General features: G+C 48.2%; 1 protein-coding gene across 1 annotated transcript in view; it reads left to right on the forward strand.

Moving 5' to 3' along the window:
• Positions 1–621: 621 nt before the first annotated feature.
• The window catches only part of LOC106604082 (endothelin receptor type B), a 56,719-nt gene continuing 35,054 nt past the window's right edge, over positions 622–22,286 (forward strand). Inside the window, exon 1 of the mRNA XM_014198465.2 lies at positions 622–849. The gene's annotated coding sequence lies outside the window, so the exon portion shown is untranslated. The remainder of the gene's footprint in view (positions 850–22,286) is intronic.

Genomic DNA, 22,286 nt, shown 5'->3' on the forward strand with positions numbered 1-22,286 from the left:
CTCCTCTGTCACGGTCGTCGTAGGAAGGAACGGAACAAAGTGCAGCGTGTGTGTCGTTCCACATTTTATTTTCACTGTGAAACTTTGCAATACATAAACAATAAACTGAACGAACAAAAACAACAAACCGTGACACAGGGTAGAAACATACACTAACTCAGAAACAATCTCCCAAAAACCCAGGTGGAGAAAAAAAAAAAACCCTACTTAAGTACGATCTCCAATTAGAGACAACGAGGACCAGCTGCCTCTAATTGGAGATCATCCCAAACAAAACCCCAACATAGAAATACAAAACTAGAACCTGACAACATAGAAATAGAAAACATAGAGAGAAAAAACCTGTTTCACGTCCTGACCTACTCTACCATAGAAAATAACATCTTCTATGGTCAGGACGTGACATCCTCTCTCCTGATTTTGTTTTAATTAATTTATATGGCATAGCTTAGGCTATTTCACTACCAGGAGAAGATAAAGCTGTTCTCAGTAAAATAAAAGTTGGACTCAGAGATCCGTCGGATCTGTCCTAGCCTCTGATTGGTTGTCCCAGTATAGTTCTCAGTCCGTGAACACGGCTATAAAAACCCTGCGCTGTCTCCCCTCTGCGCCAGAGCGCATCAGCCCGTTGTGAAATAGAGAGAGAGAGAGACCATAGAGATGTTGTGAGCCAGAGAGCACGAGGTCAGTTAATTGAAACCGACACAGTTTTGTTGATTTGACTGAAGACTGACAGATTTAACGGACATATTTAACGTTTATTATATTCTATCCTTACTGGACTATTTTATTGGAATAATAATAATACTAAAATACTCCACCACAACTCGGTATCATCCCAGCGACAAGGTGAGATTCTAACGGAACTCTGCGTCTTTATAGTGGATCCCATCAACTTCTGGAATCAGAGTTTGATTTGATATGATTAGATGATTTAATTAGAATTAGAAGTGATGATGACGCACGGCTTTCCTGTCGAGCGCTCTGGAATACGGAACACGTCAGGAATCACACGATCAACGCCGTCACTCCTTATTAAAAACACATTTCACTTTTTCGTTGAATTGAATTGACAAATACCTCAATGCCATTAATGATTAAAGAATGGAACAATTATTTGTTTATCCATCTCTTTTACCGATGAAAACATCTAAAAGTTTGAGAATAACAGAATAGGCTCTGACTTGAGTGAACAATTATTGATGCACTTTGGAAGGTAATTAAATGTTTTTATATGTTGACTGAAGGGGTAAAGAAGAAAATATCAATTTCCGAAAAGTTAGCATGGAGTTGGAAACACGATAGGATATTTGGACACTTACAGTAAAGTATTTACAGTATGCCTATACAGTCGCCTACAGGGCAGAAGGATAGCCTACTACAGTATTGTCTGGATGGCCTGAGTTTGAGTGGCATGTGACTGATGACGGATGGATGGAAAGACATCAGAATGCTGCATGCAGAGAAACATGGAATATAATGACTATTGCAGTATTTACAGTAAGCATAGTTTATATAGTATATTACCACACAAAGCCTGGCGCAACAGATTAATACAGTATAATGTCCATGGTTGCTTTTTACAGCCGATTCAATAATAATAATAATAATAATAATAATAATAATAGTTATTTAATTTGTAAAGCGCATTTCCTATGCTCAATGGCGTACCATGTATAGGGCTATTCTAAGTTATATTCATTGGCTAATTCTGTGTGCATTTAGGGGGGGATTCAAATAGAATGTAGTTTTTACACTTCCAGGAGAAAGGCACTTTAAGTCTTTTATAACAACGGGTTCGAAGCGTTTCTAATTGCAAATGCATCCATTCATATAAGATAAACAAAATGGAAATGTTTAAACCGTTTTCAAGAACTCTGACAACGTTTTAGTTCATATGGAGCACGAAAAAGCACCATGCTGAAAAATCTGATTAGCATCATTTACCGTCTTTCCCACACGCTAGTTAATTGCCTGTGCGCACAAGAGATTACACACACAGACACATTCAACATTCAATCTTTTTAAATAGTTTGTTAACTGGGATACCTCATGTGGTTAAATTGTGGTCATGTTGAGGGAATCAGGGTTAAGGTAGGATTAGGGTTAGTTAGGGTAGTGGATTAGTTAGGGTTATGCTTATGGGTTTGGGTTAGCAAGGGTATTGGTTACTGGTTAGAGGTAGTTAGGGGTCTGGTTATGGGTTAGTGGTAGTTAGGGGTCTGGTTATGGGTTAGAGGTAGTTATGGTCTTGGTTATGGGTTAGTGGTAGTTAGGGGTCTGGTTATGGGTTAGTGGTAGTTATGGGTTAGAGGTAGTTATTGTCTTGGTTATGGGTTAGAGGTAGTTATGGTCTTGGTTATGGGTTAGAGGTAGTTATGGTCTTGGTTATGGGTTAGTAAGGGTCTTGGTTATGGGTTAGAGGTAGTTAGGGTCTTGGTTATGGGTTAGAGGTAGTTATGGTCTTGGTTATGGGTTAGAGGTAGTTATGGTCTTGGTTATGGGTTAGTAAAGGTCCTGGTTATGGGTTTAGGTAGTTAGGGTCTTGGTTATGGGTTAGTAAGGGTCTTGGTTATGGGTTAGATGTTAGAGATATAGTTATAGTTAGGGGTCTGGTTATGGGTAGTTAGGGTCTTGGTTATGGGTTAGTAAGGGTCTTGGTTATGGGTTAGAGGTAGTTATTGTCTTGGTTATGGGTTATAGGTAGTTAGGGTCTTGGTTATATGTTAGAGTTATAGTTAGGGGTCTGGTTATGGGTAGTTAGGGTCTTATGTTAGAGATATGTATTGTAGGTGGGTAGTTAGGGTCCTGGGTTAGATATGTACTGTCTATGAGATCAAACCAATTAATCGTCACTTCAAATAACTTTTTTACATTTACATTTTAGTCATTTAGCAGACGCTCTTATCCAGAGCGACTTACAGTAGTGAATACATACATTTCGTTTCATGCATTTATTTTTAATTTTTTTTTGGTACTGGCCCCCAGTGGGAATCGAACCCACAACCCTGGCATTGCAAACACCATGCTCTACCAACTGAGCCACAGGGAAGACTTGACGTCAGCCTGCTACAGAAGTTCTCGTTACGGCTGCTTGTTAAGGCTCACTACCGCTGGCTTCATATCTTTACAGATCTTGCATTACTCATCTCATATGTATATACTGTTTTCTATACTATTCTACTGTATCTTAGTCCATTCTGCTCTGACATTGCTTGTCCATATGTATAAAGTCTTAATTCATTCCTACTTAGATGTGTGTGTATTGGGTATATGATGTGTTACTTGTTAGATATTACTGCACTGTCGGAGCTAGAAGCACAAGCATTTCACTACACCCACAATAACATCTGCTAACCACGTGCATGTGACCAATAACATCTGCTGATCACATGTATGTGACCAATAAGATTTGATTTAATTTACATGATGGCAACATTTAACATCATTTAGATTATGTAAAGAGACAGTAGTGGTCTGGGTGGTCTGTAATGTATCAGACAGTAGTGGGCTGGGTGGTCTGTAATGTATCAGACAGTAGTGGGCTGGGTGGTCTGTAATGTGTCAGACAGTAGTGGGCTGGGTGGTCTGTAATGTATCAGACAGTAGTGGGCTGGGTGGTCTGTAATGTGTCAGACAGTAGTGGGCTGGGTGGTCTGTAATGTGTCAGACAGTAGTGGGCTGGGTGGTCTGTAATGTATCAGACAGTAGTGGGCTGGGTGGTCTGTAATGTGTCAGACAGTAGTGGGCTGGGTGGTCTGTAATGTGTTAGACAGTAGTGGGCTGGGTGGTCTGTAATGTATCAGACAGTAGTGGGCTGGGTGGTCTGTAATGTATCAGACAGTAGTGGGCTGGGTGGTCTGTAATGTATCAGACAGTAGTGGGCTGGGTGGTCTGTAATGTGTCAGACAGTAGTGGGCTGGGTGGTCTGTAATGTATCAGACAGTAGTGGGCTGGGTGGTCTGTAATGTATCAGACAGTAGTGGGCTGGGTGGTCTGTAATGTATCAGACAGTAGTGGGCTGGGTGGTCTGTAATGTGTTAGACTGTAGTGGTCTGGGTGGTCTGTAATGTGTTTGACAGTAGTGGGCTGGGTGGTCTGTAACGATCAGACAGTAGTGGGCTGGGTGGTCTGTAATGTATCAGACAGTAGTGGGCTGGGTGGTCTGTAATGTGTTAGACAGTAGTGGGCTGGGTGGTCTGTAATGTATCAGACAGTAGTGGGCTGGGTGGTCTGTAATGTATCAGACAGTAGTGGGCTGGGTGGTCTGTAATGTATCAGACAGTAGTGGGCTGGGTGGTCTGTAATGTATCAGACAGTAGTGGGCTGGGTGGTCTGTAATGTATCAGACAGTAGTGGGCTGGGTGGTCTGTAATGTGTCAGACAGTAGTGGGCTGGGTGGTCTGTAATGTGTCAGACAGTAGTGGGCTGGGTGGTCTGTAATGTATCAGACAGTAGTGGGCTGGGTGGTCTGTAATGTGTCAGACAGTAGTGGGCTGGGTGGTCTGTAATGTGTTAGACAGTAGTGGGCTGGGTGGTCTGTAATGTATCAGACAGTAGTGGGCTGGGTGGTCTGTAATGTATCAGACAGTAGTGGGCTGGGTGGTCTGTAATGTATCAGACAGTAGTGGGCTGGGTGGTCTGTAATGTGTCAGACAGTAGTGGGCTGGGTGGTCTGTAATGTATCAGACAGTAGTGGGCTGGGTGATCTGTAATGTATCAGACAGTAGTGGGCTGGGTGGTCTGTAATGTATCAGACAGTAGTGGGCTGGGTGGTCTGTAATGTGTTAGACTGTAGTGGTCTGGGTGGTCTGTAATGTGTTTGACAGTAGTGGGCTGGGTGGTCTGTAACATCAGACAGTAGTGGGCTGGGTGGTCTGTAATGTATCAGACAGTAGTGGGCTGGGTGGTCTGTAATGTGTTAGACAGTAGTGGGCTGGGTGGTCTGTAATGTATCAGACAGTAGTGGGCTGGGTGGTCTGTAATGTATCAGACAGTAGTGGGCTGGGTGGTCTGTAATGTATCAGACAGTAGTGGGCTGGGTGGTCTGTAATGTATCAGACAGTAGTGGGCTGGGTGGTCTGTAATGTATCAGACAGTAGTGGGCTGGGTGGTCTGTAATGTGTTAGACAGTAGTGGGCTGGGTGGTCTGTAACGTATCAGACAGTAGTGGGCTGGGTGGTCTGTAATGTATCAGACAGTAGTGGGCTGGGTGGTCTGTAATGTGTCAGACAGTAGTGGGCTGGGTGGTCTGTAATGTGTTAGACAGTAGTGGGCTGGGTGGTCTGTAATGTATCAGACAGTAGTGGGCTGGGTGGTCTGTAATGTGTTAGACAGTAGTGGGCTGGGTGGTCTGTAATGTATCAGACAGTAGTGGGCTGGGTGGTCTGTAATGTATCAGACAGTAGTGGGCTGGGTGGTCTGTAATGTGTTAGACAGTAGTGGGCTGGGTGGTCTGTAATGCATCAGACAGTAGTGGGCTGGGTGGTCTGTAATGTATCAGACAGTAGTGGGCTGGGTGGTCTGTAATGTATCAGACAGTAGTGGGCTGGGTGGTCTGTAATGTATCAGACAGTAGTGGGCTGGGTGGTCTGTAATGTGTTAGACAGTAGTGGGCTGCGTGGTCTGTAATGTATCAGACAGTAGTGGGCTGGGTGGTCTGTAATGTATCAGACAGTAGTGGGCTGGGTGGTCTGTAATGTATCAGACAGTAGTGGGCTGGGTGGTCTGTAATGTGTTAGACAGTAGTGGGCTGGGTGGTCTGTAATGTATCAGACAGTAGTGGGCTGGGTGGTCTGTAATGTGTTAGACAGTAGTGGGCTGGGTGGTCTGTAATGTATCAGACAGTAGTGGGCTGGGTGGTCTGTAATGTATCAGACAGTAGTGGGCTGGGTGGTCTGTAATGTATCAGACAGTAGTGGGCTGGGTGGTCTGTAATGTGTTAGACAGTAGTGGGCTGGGTGGTCTGTAACATCAGACAGTAGTGGGCTGGGTGGTCTGTAATGTATCAGACAGTAGTGGGCTGGGTGGTCTGTAATGTATCAGACAGTAGTGGGCTGGGTGGTCTGTAATGTGTCAGACAGTAGTGGGCTGGGTGGTCTGTAATGTGTTAGATAGTAGTGGGCTGGGTGGTCTGTAATGTATCAGACAGTATTGGGCTGGGTGGTCTGTAATGTGTTAGACAGTAGTGGGCTGGGTGGTCTGTAATGTATCAGACAGTAGTGGGCTGGGTGGTCTTTAATGTATCAGACAGTAGTGGGCTGGGTGGTCTGTAATGTGTTATACAGTAGTGGGCTGGGTGGTCTGTAACATCAGACAGTAGTGGGCTGGGTGGTCTGTAATGTATCAGACAGTAGTGGGGTGGGTGGGCTGTAATGTGTTTGACAGTAGTGGGCTGGGTGGTCTGTAATGTATCAGACAGTAGTGGGCTGGTTGGTCTGTAATGTATCAGACAGTAGTGGGCTGGGTGGTCTGTAATGTATCAGACAGTAGTGGGCTGGGTGGTCTGTAATGTATCAGACAGTAGTGGGCTGGGTGGTCTGTAATGTATCAGTAAGTAGTGGGCTGGGTGGTCTGTAATGTGTTAGACAGTAGTGGGCTGGGTGGTCTGTAATGTGTTAGACAGTAGTGGGCTGGGTGGTCTGTAACATCAGACAGTAGTGGGCTGGGTGGTCTGTAATGTATCAGACAGTAGTGGGCTGGGTGGTCTGTAATGTATCAGACAGTAGTGGGCTGGGTGGTCTGTAATGTGTCAGACAGTAGTGGGCTGGGTGGTCTGTAATGTGTTAGATAGTAGTGGGCTGGGTGGTCTGTAATGTATCAGAAAGTAGTGGGCTGGGTGGTCTGTAATGTATCAGACAGTAGTGGGCTGGGTGGTCTGTAATGTGTTAGACAGTAGTGGGCTGGGTGGTCTGTAATGTGTTAGACAGTAGTGGGCTGGGTGGTCTGTAATGTGTCAGACAGTAGTGGGCTGGGTGGTCTGTAATGTGTCAGACAGTAGTGGGCTGGGTGGTCTGTAATGTGTTAGACAGTAGTGGGCTGGGTGGTCTGTAATGTATCAGACAGTAGTGGGCTGGGTGGTCTGTAATGTATCAGACAGTAGTGGGCTGGGTGGTCTGTAATGTATCAGACAGTAGTGGGCTGGGTGGTCTGTAATGTGTCAGACAGTAGTGGGCTGGGTGGTCTGTAATGTATCAGACAGTAGTGGGCTGGGTGATCTGTAATGTATCAGACAGTAGTGGGCTGGGTGGTCTGTAATGTATCAGACAGTAGTGGGCTGGGTGGTCTGTAATGTGTTAGACTGTAGTGGTCTGGGTGGTCTGTAATGTGTTTGACAGTAGTGGGCTGGGTGGTCTGTAATGTATCAGACAGTAGTGGGCTGGGTGGTCTGTAATGTATCAGACAGTAGTGGGCTGGGTGGTCTGTAATGTGTTAGACAGTAGTGGGCTGGGTGGTCTGTAATGTATCAGACAGTAGTGGGCTGGGTGGTCTGTAATGTATCAGACAGTAGTGGGCTGGGTGGTCTGTAATGTATCAGACAGTAGTGGGCTGGGTGGTCTGTAATGTATCAGACAGTAGTGGGCTGGGTGGTCTGTAATGTATCAGACAGTAGTGGGCTGGGTGGTCTGTAATGTGTTAGACAGTAGTGGGCTGGGTGGTCTGTAACATCAGACAGTAGTGGGCTGGGTGGTCTGTAATGTATCAGACAGTAGTGGGCTGGGTGGTCTGTAATGTGTCAGACAGTAGTGGGCTGGGTGGTCTGTAATGTGTTAGACAGTAGTGGGCTGGGTGGTCTGTAATGTATCAGACAGTAGTGGGCTGGGTGGTCTGTAATGTGTTAGACAGTAGTGGGCTGGGTGGTCTGTAATGTATCAGACAGTAGTGGGCTGGGTGGTCTTTAATGTATCAGACAGTAGTGGGCTGGGTGGTCTGTAATGTGTTAGACAGTAGTGGGCTGGGTGGTCTGTAACATCAGACAGTAGTGGGCTGGGTGGTCTGTAATGTATCAGACAGTAGTGGGCTGGGTGGTCTGTAATGTATCAGACAGTAGTGGGCTGGGTGGTCTGTAATGTATCAGACAGTAGTGGGCTGGGTGGTCTGTAATGTGTTAGACAGTAGTGGGCTGCGTGGTCTGTAATGTATCAGACAGTAGTGGGCTGGGTGGTCTGTAATGTATCAGACAGTAGTGGGCTGGGTGGTCTGTAATGTATCAGACAGTAGTGGGCTGGGTGGTCTGTAATGTGTTAGACAGTAGTGGGCTGGGTGGTCTGTAATGTATCAGACAGTAGTGGGCTGGGTGGTCTGTAATGTGTTAGACAGTAGTGGGCTGGGTGGTCTGTAATGTATCAGACAGTAGTGGGCTGGGTGGTCTGTAATGTATCAGACAGTAGTGGGCTGGGTGGTCTGTAATGTATCAGACAGTAGTGGGCTGGGTGGTCTGTAATGTGTTAGACAGTAGTGGGCTGGGTGGTCTGTAACGTATCAGACAGTAGTGGGCTGGGTGGTCTGTAATGTATCAGACAGTAGTGGGCTGGGTGGTCTGTAATGTATCAGACAGTAGTGGGCTGGGTGGTCTGTAATGTGTCAGACAGTAGTGGGCTGGGTGGTCTGTAATGTGTTAGACAGTAGTGGGCTGGGTGGTCTGTAATGTATCAGACAGTATTGGGCTGGGTGGTCTGTAATGTGTTAGACAGTAGTGGGCTGGGTGGTCTGTAATGTATCAGACAGTAGTGGGCTGGGTGGTCTTTAATGTATCAGACAGTAGTGGGCTGGGTGGTCTGTAATGTGTTATACAGTAGTGGGCTGGGTGGTCTGTAACGTATCAGACAGTAGTGGGCTGGGTGGTCTGTAATGTATCAGACAGTAGTGGGCTGGGTGGTCTGTAATGTGTTTGACAGTAGTGGGCTGGGTGGTCTGTAATGTATCAGACAGTAGTGGGCTGGGTGGTCTGTAATGTATCAGACAGTAGTGGGCTGGGTGGTCTGTAATGTATCAGACAGTAGTGGGCTGGGTGGTCTGTAATGTATCAGACAGTAGTGGGCTGGGTGGTCTGTAATGTATCAGACAGTAGTGGGCTGGGTGGTCTGTAATGTGTTAGACAGTAGTGGGCTGGGTGGTCTGTAATGTGTTAGACAGTAGTGGGCTGGGTGGTCTGTAATGTATCAGACAGTAGTGGGCTGGGTGGTCTGTAATGTATCAGACAGTAGTGGGCTGGGTGGTCTGTAATGTATCAGACAGTAGTGGGCTGGGTGGTCTGTAATGTGTCAGACAGTAGTGGGCTGGGTGGTCTGTAATGTGTTAGACAGTAGTGGGCTGGGTGGTCTGTAATGTATCAGACAGTAGTGGGCTGGGTGGTCTGTAATGTATCAGACAGTAGTGGGCTGGGTGGTCTGTAATGTGTTAGACAGTAGTGGGCTGGGTGGTCTGTAATGTGTTAGACAGTAGTGGGCTGGGTGGTCTGTAATGTGTCAGACAGTAGTGGGCTGGGTGGTCTGTAATGTGTTAGACAGTAGTGGGCTGGGTGGTCTGTAATGTATCAGACAGTAGTGGGCTGGGTGGTCTGTAATGTGTTAGACAGTAGTGGGCTGGGTGGTCTGTAATGTATCAGACAGTAGTGGGCTGGGTGGTCTGTAATGTATCAGACATTAGTGGGGTGGGTGGGCTGTAATGTGTTTGACAGTAGTGGGCTGGGTGGTCTGTAATGTATCAGACAGTAGTGGGCTGGGTGGTCTGTAATGTATCAGACAGTAGTGGGCTGGGTGGTCTGTAATGTGTTAGACAGTAGTGGGCTGCGTGGTCTGTAATGTATCAGACAGTAGTGGGCTGGGTGGTCTGTAATGTATCAGACAGTAGTGGGCTGGGTGGTCTGTAATGTATCAGACAGTAGTGGGCTGGGTGGTCTGTAATGTGTCAGACAGTAGTGGGCTGGGTGGTCTGTAATGTATCAGACAGTAGTGGGCTGGGTGGTCTGTAATGTGTTAGACAGTAGTGGGCTGGGTGGTCTGTAATGTATCAGACAGTAGTGGGCTGGGTGGTCTATAATGTATCAGACAGTAGTGGGCTGGGTGGTCTGTAATGTATCAGACAGTAGTGGGCTGGGTGGTCTGTAATGTATCAGACAGTAGTGGGCTGGGTGGTCTGTAATGTATAGGACAGTAGTGGGCTGGGTGGTCTGTAATGTATCGGACAGTAGTGGGCTGGGTGGTCTGTAATGTATCAGACAGTAGTGGGCTGGGTGGTCTGTAATGTATCAGACAGTAGTGGGCTGGGTGGTCTGTAATGTATCAGACAGTAGTGGGCTGGGTGGTCTGTAATGTATCAGACAGTAGTGGGCTGGGTGGTCTGTAATGTGTCAGACAGTAGTGGGCTGGGTGGTCTGTAATGTGTTTGACAGTATTGGGCTGGGTGGTCTGTAATGTATCAGACAGTAGTGGGCTGGGTGGTCTGTAATGTGTTTGACAGTAGTGGGCTGGGTGGTCTGTAATGTGTTTGACAGTAGTGGGCTGGGTGGTCTGTAATGTATCAGACAGTAGTGGGCTGGTTGGTCTGTAATGTATCAGACAGTAGTGGGCTGGGTGGTCTGTAATGTATCAGACAGTAGTGGGCTGGGTGGTCTGTAATGTATCAGACAGTAGTGGGCTGGGTGGTCTGTAATGTATCAGAAAGTAGTGGGCTGGGTGGTCTGTAATGTGTTAGACAGTAGTGGGCTGGGTGGTCTGTAATGTGTTAGACAGTAGTGGGCTGGGTGGTCTGTAAGTATCAGACAGTAGTGGGCTGGGTGGTCTGTAATGTATCAGACAGTAGTGGGCTGGGTGGTCTGTAATGTATCAGACAGTAGTGGGCTGGGTGGTCTGTAATGTGTCAGACAGTAGTGGGCTGGGTGGTCTGTAATGTGTTAGATAGTAGTGGGCTGGGTGGTCTGTAATGTATCAGAAAGTAGTGGGCTGGGTGGTCTGTAATGTATCAGACAGTAGTGGGCTGGGTGGTCTGTAATGTGTTAGACAGTAGTGGGCTGGGTGGTCTGTAATGTGTTAGACAGTAGTGGGCTGGGTGGTCTGTAACATCAGACAGTAGTGGGCTGGGTGGTCTGTAATGTATCAGACAGTAGTGGGCTGGGTGGTCTGTAATGTGTCAGACAGTAGTGGTCTGGGTGGTCTGTAATGTGTTAGATAGTAGTGGGCTGGGTGGTCTGTAATGTATCAGACAGTAGTGGTCTGGGTGGTCTGTAATGTGTTAGACAGTAGTGGGCTGGGTGGTCTGTAACATCAGACAGTAGTGGGCTGGGTGGTCTGTAATGTATCAGACAGTAGTGGGCTGGGTGGTCTGTAATGTGTTAGACAGTAGTGGGCTGGGTGGTCTGTAATGTATCAGACAGTAGTGGGCTGGGTGGTCTGTAATGTGTTAGACAGTAGTGGGCTGGGTGGTCTGTAATGTGTCAGACAGTAGTGGGCTGGGTGGTCTGTAATGTGTTTGACAGTAGTGGGCTGGGTGGTCTGTAATGTATCAGACAGTAGTGGGCTGGGTGGTCTGTAATGTGTTTGACAGTAGTGGGCTGGGTGGTCTGTAATGTATCAGACAGAATTGGGCTGGGTGGTCTGTAATGTGTTAGACTGTAGTGGGCTGCGTGGTCTGTAACATCAGACAGTAGTGGGCTGGGTGGTCTGTAATATATCAGACAGTAGTGGGCTGGGTGGTCTGTAATGTATCAGACAGTAGTGGGCTGGGTGGGCTGTAATGTATCAGACAGTAGTGGGCTGGGTGGTCTGTAACATCAGACAGTAGTGGGCTAGGTGGTCTGTAATGTATCAGACAGTAGTGGGCTGGGTGGTCTGTAACATCAAACAGTAGTGGGCTGGGTGGTCTGTAATGTATCAGACAGTAGTGGGCTGGGTGGTCTGTAATGTGTTAGACAGTAGGAGGCTGGGTGGTCTGTAACATCAGACAGTAGTGGGCTGGGTGGTCTGTAATGTATCAGAAAGTAGTGGGCTGGGTGGTCTGTAATGTATCAGACAGTAGTGGGCTGGGTGGTCTGTAATGTGTTAGACAGTAGTGGGCTGGGTGGTCTGTAATGTGTTAGACAGTAGTGGGCTGGGTGGTCTGTAACATCAGACAGTAGTGGGCTGGGTGGTCTGTAATGTATCAGACAGTAGTGGGCTGGGTGGTCTGTAATGTGTCAGACAGTAGTGGTCTGGGTGGTCTGTAATGTGTTAGATAGTAGTGGGCTGGGTGGTCTGTAATGTATCAGACAGTAGTGGGCTGGGTGGTCTGTAATGTGTTAGACAGTAGTGGGCTGGGTGGTCTGTAACATCAGACAGTAGTGGGCTGGGTGGTCTGTAATGTATCAGACAGTAGTGGGCTGGGTGGTCTGTAATGTATCAGACAGTAGTGGGCTGGGTGGTCTGTAATGTGTTAGACAGTAGTGGGCTGGGTGGTCTGTAATGTATCAGACAGTAGTGGGCTGGGTGGTCTGTAATGTATCAGACTGTAGTGGGCTGGGTGGTCTGTAATGTGTTAGACAGTAGTGGGCTGGGTGGTCTGTAATGTATCAGACAGTAGTGGGCTGGGTGGTCTGTAATGTGTTTGACAGTAGTGGGCTGGGTGGTCTGTAATGTATCAGACAGTAGTGGGCTGGGTGGTCTGTAATGTATCAGACAGTAGTGGGCTGGGTGGTCTGTAATGTATCAGACAGTAGTGGGCTGGGTGGTCTGTAATGTATCAGACAGTAGTGGGCTGGGTGGTCTGTAATGTGTTAGACAGTAGTGGGCTGGGTGGTCTGTAATGTATCAGACAGTAGTGGGCTGGGTGGTCTGTAATGTGTTTGACAGTAGTGGGCTGGGTGGTCTGTAATGTATCAGACAGTAGTGGGCTGGGTGGTCTGTAATGTATCAGACAGTAGTGGGCTGGGTGCTCTGTAATGTATCAGACAGTAGTGGGCTGGGTGGTCTGTAATGTATCAGACAGTAGTGGGCTGGGTGGTCTGTAATGTATCAGACAGTAGTGGGCTGGGTGGTCTGTAATGTGTTAGACAGTAGTGGGCTGGGTGGTCTGTAATGTATCAGACAGTAGTGGGCTGGGTGGTCTGTAATGTATCAGACAGTAGTGGGCTGGGTGGTCTGTAATGTGTTAGACAGTAGTGGGCTGGGTAGTCTGTAATGTATCAGACAGTAGTGGGCTGGGTGGTCTGTAATGTGTTAGACAGTAGTGGGCTGGGTGGTTTGTTGGTGTGTATGTGCTTGTGGATTATGCGTATCAGGAATACATTGCCAAGGACTAAGAGTAGGTGGACACAATGGGATGCTCTTGATTAGCTCTGCTCTGTCCCACAGAACCGTTAAATTTGAGTCTGCTGTTAATGCAATGCTCAGATGAAGATGAACAACAGTGTTTCTCCCAAGTGGGTTATGGGTAGAGGAGGGTTGGGTTAGTGTTAGGATTAGGTTATGGGTTAGATGAGGGTTGGGTTAGTGTTAGGATTAGGTTTTGGGTAGAGGAGGGTTGGGTTAGTGTTAGGGTTAGGTTATGGGTAGAGGAGGGTTGGGTTAGTGTTAGGATTAGGTTATGGGTAGAGGAGGGTTGGGTTACTGTTAGGGTTAGGTTATGGGTAGAGGAAGGTTGGGTTAGTGTTAGGATTAGGTTATGGGTTAGATGAGGGTTGGGTTAGAGTTAGGGTTAGGTTATGGGTTAGATGAGGGTTGGGTTAGAGTTAGGGTTAGGTTATGGGTAGAAGAGGGTTGGGTTAGTGTTAGGGTTATGGGTAGAGGAGGGTTGGGTTAGAGTTAGGGTTAGGTTATGGTAGAGAAGGGTTGGGTTAGTGTTAGGGTTAGGGGTAGAGGAGGGTTGGGTTAGTGTTAGGGTTAGGGTTAGCGGAGGGTTGGGTTATTGTTAGGTTATAGGTAGAGAAGGGTTGGGTTAGAGTTAGGGTTAGGTTATGGGTTAGAAGAGGGTTTTGTTAGTGTTAGGGTTAGGTTATGGGTAGAGGAGGGTTGGGGTAGTGTTAGGGTTATGGGTAGAGGAGGGTTGGGTTACTGTTAGGGTTAGGGGTAGCGGAGGGTTGGGTTAGTGTTAGGTTATGGGGTAGAGGAGGGTTGGGTTAGTGTTAGGGTTAGGGGAGGGTTGTGTTAGTGTTAGTGTTACGTTAGGGGGTAGAGGAGGGTTGGGTTAGTGTTAGGGTTAGGTTAGAGGAGGGTTGGGTTGGGTTAGGGTTAGGGTAGGGTTAGAGGCTTGGGTTAGTGTTAGGGGTAGAGGAGGGTTGGCTTAGTGTTAGGTGGTAGAGGAGGTTTGGGTTAGGGTTAGGGGGTAGAGGAGGGTTGGGTTACTGTGTAGAGGGTTGGGTTAGTGTGTAGAGGAGGGTTGGGTTAGGGTGTAGAGGAGGGTTGGGTTAGTGTTAGGTGGTAGAGGAGGGTTGGGTTAGGGTGTAGAGGAGGGTTGGGTTAGTTTTAGGTGGTAGAGGAGGGTTGGGTTAGTGTTAGGTGGTAGAGGAGGGTTGGCTTAGTGTGTAGAGGAGGGTTGGGTTAGTGTTAGGTGGTAGAGGAGGGTTGGGTTAGTGTTAGGTGGTAGAGGAGGGTTGGGTTAGGGTGTAGAGGAGGGTTGGGTTAGTGTGTAGAGGAGGGTTGGGTTAGTGTTAGGGGGTAGAGGAAGGTTGGGTTAGTGTTAGGGGGTAGAGGAAGGTTGGGTTAGTGTTAGGGGGTAGAGGAGGGTTGTGTTAGGGTGTAGAGGAGGGTTGGGTTAGTGTTAGGTGGTAGAGGAGGGTTGGGTTAGTGTTAGGTGGTAGAGGAGGGTTGGTTTGGGTTAGTGTTAGGTGGTAGAGGAGGGTTGGGTTAGTGTTAGGGGTAGAGGAGGGTTGGGTTAGTGTGTAGAGGAGGGTTGGGTTAGTGTTAGGGTGTAGAGGAGTGTTGGGTTAGTGTTAGGTGGTAGAGGAGGGTTGGGTTAGTGTTAGGGTGTAGAGGAGGGTTGGGTTAGTGTTAGGTGGTAGAGGTGGGTTGGGTTAGTGTTAGGGGGTAGTGGAGGGTTGGGTTAGTGTTAGGGTGTAGAGGAGGGTTGGGTTAGGGTGTAGAGGAGGGTTGGGTTAGGGTGTAGAGGAGGGTTGGGTTAGGTTAGGGTGTAGAGGAGGGTTGGGTTAGGTTGTAGAGGAGGGTTGGGTTAGGGTGTAGAGGAGGGTTGGGTTAGTGTTAGGGTGTAGAGGAGGGTTGGGTTAGTGTTAGGGGTTAGAGGAGAGTTGGGTTAGGGTGTAGAGAAGGGTTGGGTTAGTGTTAGGGGTAGAGGAGGGTTGGGTTAGGGTGTAGAGGAGGGTTGGGTTAGGGGGTAGAGGAGGGTTGGGTTAGTGTTAGGGGTAGAGGAGGGTTGGGTTAGGGTGTAGAGGAGGGTTGGGTTAGGGTGTAAAGGAGGGTTGGGTTAGTGTTAGGGGTAGAGGAGGGTTGGGTTAGTGTTAGGGTGTAGAGGAGGGTTGGGTTAGGGGTAGAGGAGGGTTGGGTTAGTGTTAGGGGGTAGAGGAGGGTTGGGTTAGTGTTAGGGTGTAGAGGAGGGTTGGGTTAGGGTGTAGAGGAGGGTTTGGTTAGTGTTAGGTGGTAGAGGAGGGTTGGGTTAGTGTTAGGGGGTAGAGGAGGGTTGGGTTAGTGTTAGGGTGTAGAGGAGGGTTGGGTTAGGGGGTAGAGGAGGGTTGGGTTAGTGTTAGGGTGTAGAGGAGGGTTGGGTTAGTGTTAGAGGGTAGAGGAGGGTTGGGTTAGTGTTAGGGTGTAGAGGAGGGTTGGGTTAGGGTGTAGAGGAGGGTTTGGTTAGTGTTAGGTGGTAGAGGAGGGTTGGGTTAGTGTTAGGGTGTAGAGGAGGGTTGGGTTAGGGTGTAGAGGAGGGATAAGAGGTTTAACGGGGTTCTATTGGTGATTCCCCTTGCCACTTTATTCTTAAGCCAATGGGGTTGTTGGTTTTATTTGTGTCTTGCCTTCACCTACTCAACACGGCATCTTATTGGCTGGTTTGTGGTTCTTGCTTCCGAGGGAGGATGTTTCAGTAGGAATCGTCCCAGTGAACAAGCTCCAAACCAGAGGTAGGTTGTTGGTTGCAAAGCACTGTACGTCAAATGGGATTTTTAGACTCCCAAGTGACGATTTAAATGTACAATTTATATCAATTTGTTTGTAAATGTTATTCGAACATCACACATAAGATGCAGCGTTTTTTGGTGAATATTTGTCGTGCATTATGTTGTAGAGAATTCCAGATAATACCAGCTAGCAACTTACTGTGTCTGGTGGTTGTATATTGTGTACAGTGAGTGCAGAGTTGGATGGTGAGCTGTGCATTGCATGACGTGCAATTTTGTGCTGTTTCTATCAGAATAAAGCTCCATGAATGGTGGTACAAGTTGGAGTTGGTGTCGAGGATTGATTGTACACAACGCAAGAAGAGTTCTGTTACAGTGGGTTGGGTTGGGTTAGTGTATAGAGGACAGATAGGAGGGTTGGGTTAGTGTATAGAGGACAGATAGGAGGGTTGGGTTGGGTTAGTGTATAGAGGACAGATAGGAGGGTTGGGTTAGTGTATAGAGGACAGATAGGAGGGTTGGGTTAGTGTATAGAGGACAGATAGGAGGGTTGGGTTAGTGTATAGAGGACAGATAGGAGGGTTGGATTAGTGTATAGAGGACAGATAGGAGGGTTCGGTTAGTGTATAGAGGACAGATAGGAGGGTTGGGTTAGTGTATAGAGGACAGATAGGAGGGTTGGATTAGTGTATAGAGGACAGATAGGAGGGTTGGGTTAGTGTATAGAGGACAGATAGGAGGGTTGGGTTAGTGTATAGAGGACAGATAGGAGGGTTGGGTTGGGTTAGTTTATAGAGGACAGATAGGAGGGTTGGGTTAGTGCGTAGAGGACAGATAGGAGGGTTGGGTTAGTGTATAGAGGACAGATAGGAGGGTTGGGTTAGTGTATAGAGGACAGATAGGAGGGTTGGGTTAGTGTATAGAGGACAGATAGGAGGGTTGGGTTAGTGTATAGAGGACAGATAGGAGGGTTGGGTTAGTGTATAGAGGACAGATAAGAGGGTTGGGTTAGTGCATAGAGTACAGATAGGAGGGTTGGGTTAGTGTATAGAGGACAGATAGGAGGGTTGGGTTAGTGTGTAGAGGACAGATAGGAGGGTTGGGTTAGTGTATAGAGGACAGATAGGAGGGTTGGATTAGTGTATAGAGGACAGATAGGAGGGTTGGGTTAGTGTATAGAGGACAGATAGGAGGGTTGGGTTAGTGTATAGAGGACAGATAGGAGGGTTGGGTTGGGTTAGTTTATAGAGGACAGATAGGAGGGTTGGGTTAGTGCGTAGAGGACAGATAGGAGGGTTGGGTTAGTGTATAGAGGACAGATAGGAGGGTTGGGTTAGTGTATAGAGGACAGATAGGAGGGTTGGGTTAGTTTATAGAGGACAGATAGGAGGGTTGGGTTAGTGTGTAGAGGACAGATAGGAGGGTTGGGTTAGTGTATAGAGGACAGATAGGAGGGTTGGGTTAGTGTATAGAGGACAGATAGGAGGGTTGGGTTAGTGTATAGAGGACAGATAAGAGGGTTGGGTTAGTGCATAGAGTACAGATAGGAGGGTTGGGTTAGTGTATAGAGGACAGATAGGAGGGTTGGGTTAGTGTGTAGAGGACAGATAGGAGGGTTGGGTTAGTGTATAGAGGACAGATAGGAGGGTTGGGTTGGTGTATAGAGGACAGATAGGAGGGTTGGGTTAGTGTATAGAGGACAGATAGGAGGGTTGGGTTAGTGTATAGAGGACAGATAGGAGGGTTGGGTTAGTGTATAGAGGACAGATAGGAGGGTTGGGTTAGTGTATAGAGGACAGATAGGAGGGTTGGGTTGGGTAAGTGTATAGAGGACAGATAAGAGGGTTGGGTTAGTGTATAGAGGACAGATAGGAGGGTTGGGTTAGTGTATAGAGGACAGATAGGAGGGTTGGGTTAGTGTATAGAGGACAGATAGGAGGGTTGGGTTAGTGTATAGAGGACAGATAGGAGGTTTGGGTTGGGTTAGTGTATAGAGGACAGATAGGAGGGTTGGGTTAGTGTATAGAGGACAGATAGGAGGGTTGGGTTGGGTTAGTGTATAGAGGACAGATAGGAGGGTTCGGTTAGTGTATAGAGGACAGATAGGAGGGTTGGGTTAGTGTATAGAGGACAGATAGGAGGGTTGGGTTAGTGTATAGAGGACAGATAGGAGGGTTGGGTTAGTGTATAGAGGACAGATAAGAGGGTTGGGTTAGTGTATAGAGGACAGATAGGAGGGTTGGGTTAGTGTATAGAGGACAGATAGGAGGGTTGGGTTAGTGTATAGAGGACAGATAGGAGGGTTGGGTTAGTTTATAGAGGACAGATAGGAGGGTTGGGTTAGTTTATAGAGGACAGATAGGAGGGTTGGGTTAGTGTATAGAGGACAGATAGGAGGGTTGGGTTGGTGTATAGAGGACAGATAGGGGGGGTTGGGTTAGTGTATAGAGGACAGATAGGAGGGTTGGGTTAGTGTATAGAGGACAGATAGGAGGGTTGGGTTAGTGCATAGAGGACAGATAGGAGGGTTGGATTAGTGTATAGAGGACAGATAGGAGGGTTGGGTTAGTGTATAGAGGACAGATAGGGGGGTTGGGTTAGTGTATAGAGGACAGATAGGAGGGTTGGGTTGGGTTAGTGTATAGAGGACAGATAGGAGGGTTGGGTTAGTGTATAGAGGACAGATAGGGGGTTGGGTTAGTGTGTAGAGGACAGATAGGAGGGTTGGGTTAGTGTATAGAGGACAGATAGGAGGGTTGGGTTAGTGTATAGAGGACAGATAGGAGGGTTGGGTTAGTGTGTAGAGGACAGATAGGAGGGTTGGGTTAGTGTATAGAGGACAGATAGGATGTTTGGGTTAGTGTATAGAGGACAGATAGGGGGTTTGGGTTAGTGTATAGAGGACAGATAGGAGGGTTGGGTTAGTGTGTAGAGGACAGATAGGAGGGTTGGGTTAGTGTGTAGAGGACAGATAGGAGGGTTGGGTTAGTGTATAGAGGACAGATAGGAGGGTTGGGTTGGGTTAGTGTATAGAGGACAGATAGGAGGGTTGGGTTAGTGTGTAGAGGTCAGATAGGAGGGTTGGGTTAGTGTGTAGAGGACAGATAGGAGGGTTGGGTTAGTGTGTAGAGGACAGATAGGAGGGTTGGGTTAGTGTATAGAGGACAGATAGGAGGGTTGGGTTAGTGTATAGAGGACAGATAGGAGGGTTGTGTTAGTGTATAGAGGACAGATAGGAGGGTTGGATTAGTTTATAGAGGACAGATAGGAGGGTTGGGTTAGTTTATAGAGGACAGATAGGAGGGTTGGGTTGGGTTAGTGTATAGAGGACAGATAGGAGGGTTGGGTTAGTGTGTAGAGGACAGATAGGAGGGTTGGGTTAGTGTATAGAGGACAGATAAGAGGGTTGGGTTAGTGCATAGAGGACAGATAGGAGGGTTGTGTTCTCCCTCCAGATGTTCTATCAAACAGCTCTTTCATACTGACCATCCCCAAGATGCCCTCGGCATTATGGGCCACATGACTGGCGAACCCTGCGAAACAAAGTCCCTCTGTGTCCTGATATATATGTATATATATATACACACACACACACACACACACACACACACACACACACACACACACACACACACACACACACACACACACACACACACACACACACACAGAGAGAGAGAGATTGACAGACAGACTAAAACAGATGTTCTCAAAGAGCAGAATAATTACCACTGAAGAGCCTCCCACAGCAGTAGTGAAAGAGGGTTGTCCAACTGAATGTATTCAACTGAAATGTGAATGATAGAGTTGCAGGCCTTAATCAACATCCACGTCTTCAGGTCCTGGGAACAGTGGGTTAACTGCCTTGCTCAGGGTCCGGGGAACAGTGGGTTAACTGCCTTGCTCAGGGTCCGGGGAACAGTGGGTTAACTGCCTTGCTCAGGGCCCGGTGAACAGTGGGTTAACTGCCTTGCTCAGGGTCCGGGGAACAGTGGGTTAACTGCCTTGCTCAGGGTCCGGGGAACAGTGGGTTAACTGCCTTGCTCAAGGCCCGGGGAACAGTGGGTTAACTGCCTTGCTCAGGGCCCGGGGAACAGTGGGTTAACTGCCTTGCTCAGGGTCCGGGGAACAGTGGGTTAACTGCCTTGCTTAGGGCCCGGGGAACAGTGGGTTAACTGCCTTGCTCAAGGCCCGGGGAACAGTGGGTTAACTGCCTTGCTCAGCGTCCGGGGAACAGTGGGTTAACTGCCTTGCTCAGGGCCCGGGGAACAGTGGGTTAACTGCCTTCCTGAGGGCCAGAACAACACATTTTAACTTTGTCAGCTTTGGGATTCAATCCAGCAACCTTCCGGTTACTGGTCCAAAGCTCTAACCACTAGGCTACCTGCTGCTCTAACCACTAGGCTACCTGCTGCTCTAACCACTAGGCTACCTGCTGCTCTAACCACTAGGCTACCTGCTGCTCTAACCACTAGGCTACCTGCTGCTCTAACCACTAGGCTACCTGCTGCTCTAACCACTAGGCTACCTGCCTCCTCTAACCACTAGGCTACCTGCCTCCTCTAACCACTAGGCTACCTGCTGCTCTAACCACTAGGCTACCTGCTGCTCTAACCACTAGGCTACCTGCTGCTCTAACCACTAGGCTACCTGCTGCTCTAACCACTAGGCTACCTGCTGCTCTAACCACTAGGCTACCTGCTGCTCTAACCACTAGGCTACCTGCTGCTCTAACCACTAGGCTACCTGCTGCTCTAACCACTAGGCTACCTGCCTCCTCTAACCACTAGGCTACCTGCTGCTCTAACCACTAGGCTACCTGCTGCTCTAACCACTAGGCTACCTGCTGCTCTAACCACTAGGCTACCTGCTGCTCTAACCACTAGGCTACCTGCTGCTCTAACCACTAGGCTACCTGCTGCTCTAACCACTAGGCTACCTGCCTCCTCTAACCACTAGGCTACCTGCTGCTCTAACCACTAGGCTACCTGCTGCTCTAACCACTAGGCTACCTGCTGCTCTAACCACTAGGCTACCTGCTGCTCTAACCACTAGGCTACCTGCTGCTCTAACCACTAGGCTACCTGCTGCTCTAACCACTAGGCTACCTGCTGCTCTAACCACTAGGCTACCTGCTGCTCTAACCACTAGGCTACCTGCCTCCTCTAACCACTAGGCTACCTGCTGCTCTAACCACTAGGCTACCTGCCTCCTCTAACCACTAGGCTACCTGCTGCTCTAACCACTAGGTTACCTGCTGCTCTAACCACTAGGCTACCTGCTGCTCTAACCACTAGGCTACCTGCTGCTCTAACCACTAGGTTACCTGCTGCTCTAACCACTAGGCTACCTGCTGCTCTAACCACTAGGCTACCTGCTGCTCTAACCACTAGGTTACCTGCTGCTCTAACCACTAGGCTACCTGCTGCTCTAACCACTAGGCTACCTGCTGCTCTAACCACTAGGCTACCTGCTGCTCTAACCACTAGGCTACCTGCTGCTCTAACCACTAGGCTACCTGCTGCTCTAACCACTAGGCTACCTGCTGCTCTAACCACTAGGCTACCTGCCTCCTCTAACCACTAGGCTACCTGCCTCCTCTAACCACTAGGCTACCTGCTGCTCTAACCACTAGGCTACCTGCTGCTCTAACCACTAGGCTACCTGCTGCTCTAACCACTAGGCTACCTGCTGCTCTAACCACTAGGCTACCTGCTGCTCTAACCACTAGGCTACCTGCTGCTCTAACCACTAGGCTACCTGCTGCTCCAACCACTAGGCTACCTGCTGCTCTAACCACTAGGCTACCTGCTGCTCTAACCACTAGGCTACCTGCTGCTCTAACCACTAGGCTACCTGCTGCTCTAACCACTAGGCTACCTGCTGCTCTAACCACTAGGCTACCTGCTGCTCTAACCACTAGGCTACCTGCTGCTCTAACCACTAGGCTACCTGCTGCTCTAACCACTAGGCTACCTGCTGCTCTAACCACTAGGCTACCTGCCTCCTCTAACCACTAGGCTACCTGCTGCTCCTAACCACTAGGCTACCTGCTGCTCCTAACCACTAGGCTACCTGCTGCTCTAACCACTAGGTTACCTGCTGCTCTAACCACTAGGCTACCTGCTGCTCTAACCACTAGGCTACCTGCTGCTCTAACCACTAGGCTACCTGCTGCTCTAACCACTAGGTTACCTGCTGCTCTAACCACTAGGCTACCTGCTGCTCTAACCACTAGGTTACCTGCTGC

Source organism: Salmo salar, chromosome ssa05, assembly GCF_905237065.1.
Source record: "Salmo salar chromosome ssa05, Ssal_v3.1, whole genome shotgun sequence".
Lineage (NCBI taxonomy): Eukaryota > Metazoa > Chordata > Actinopteri > Salmoniformes > Salmonidae > Salmo > Salmo salar.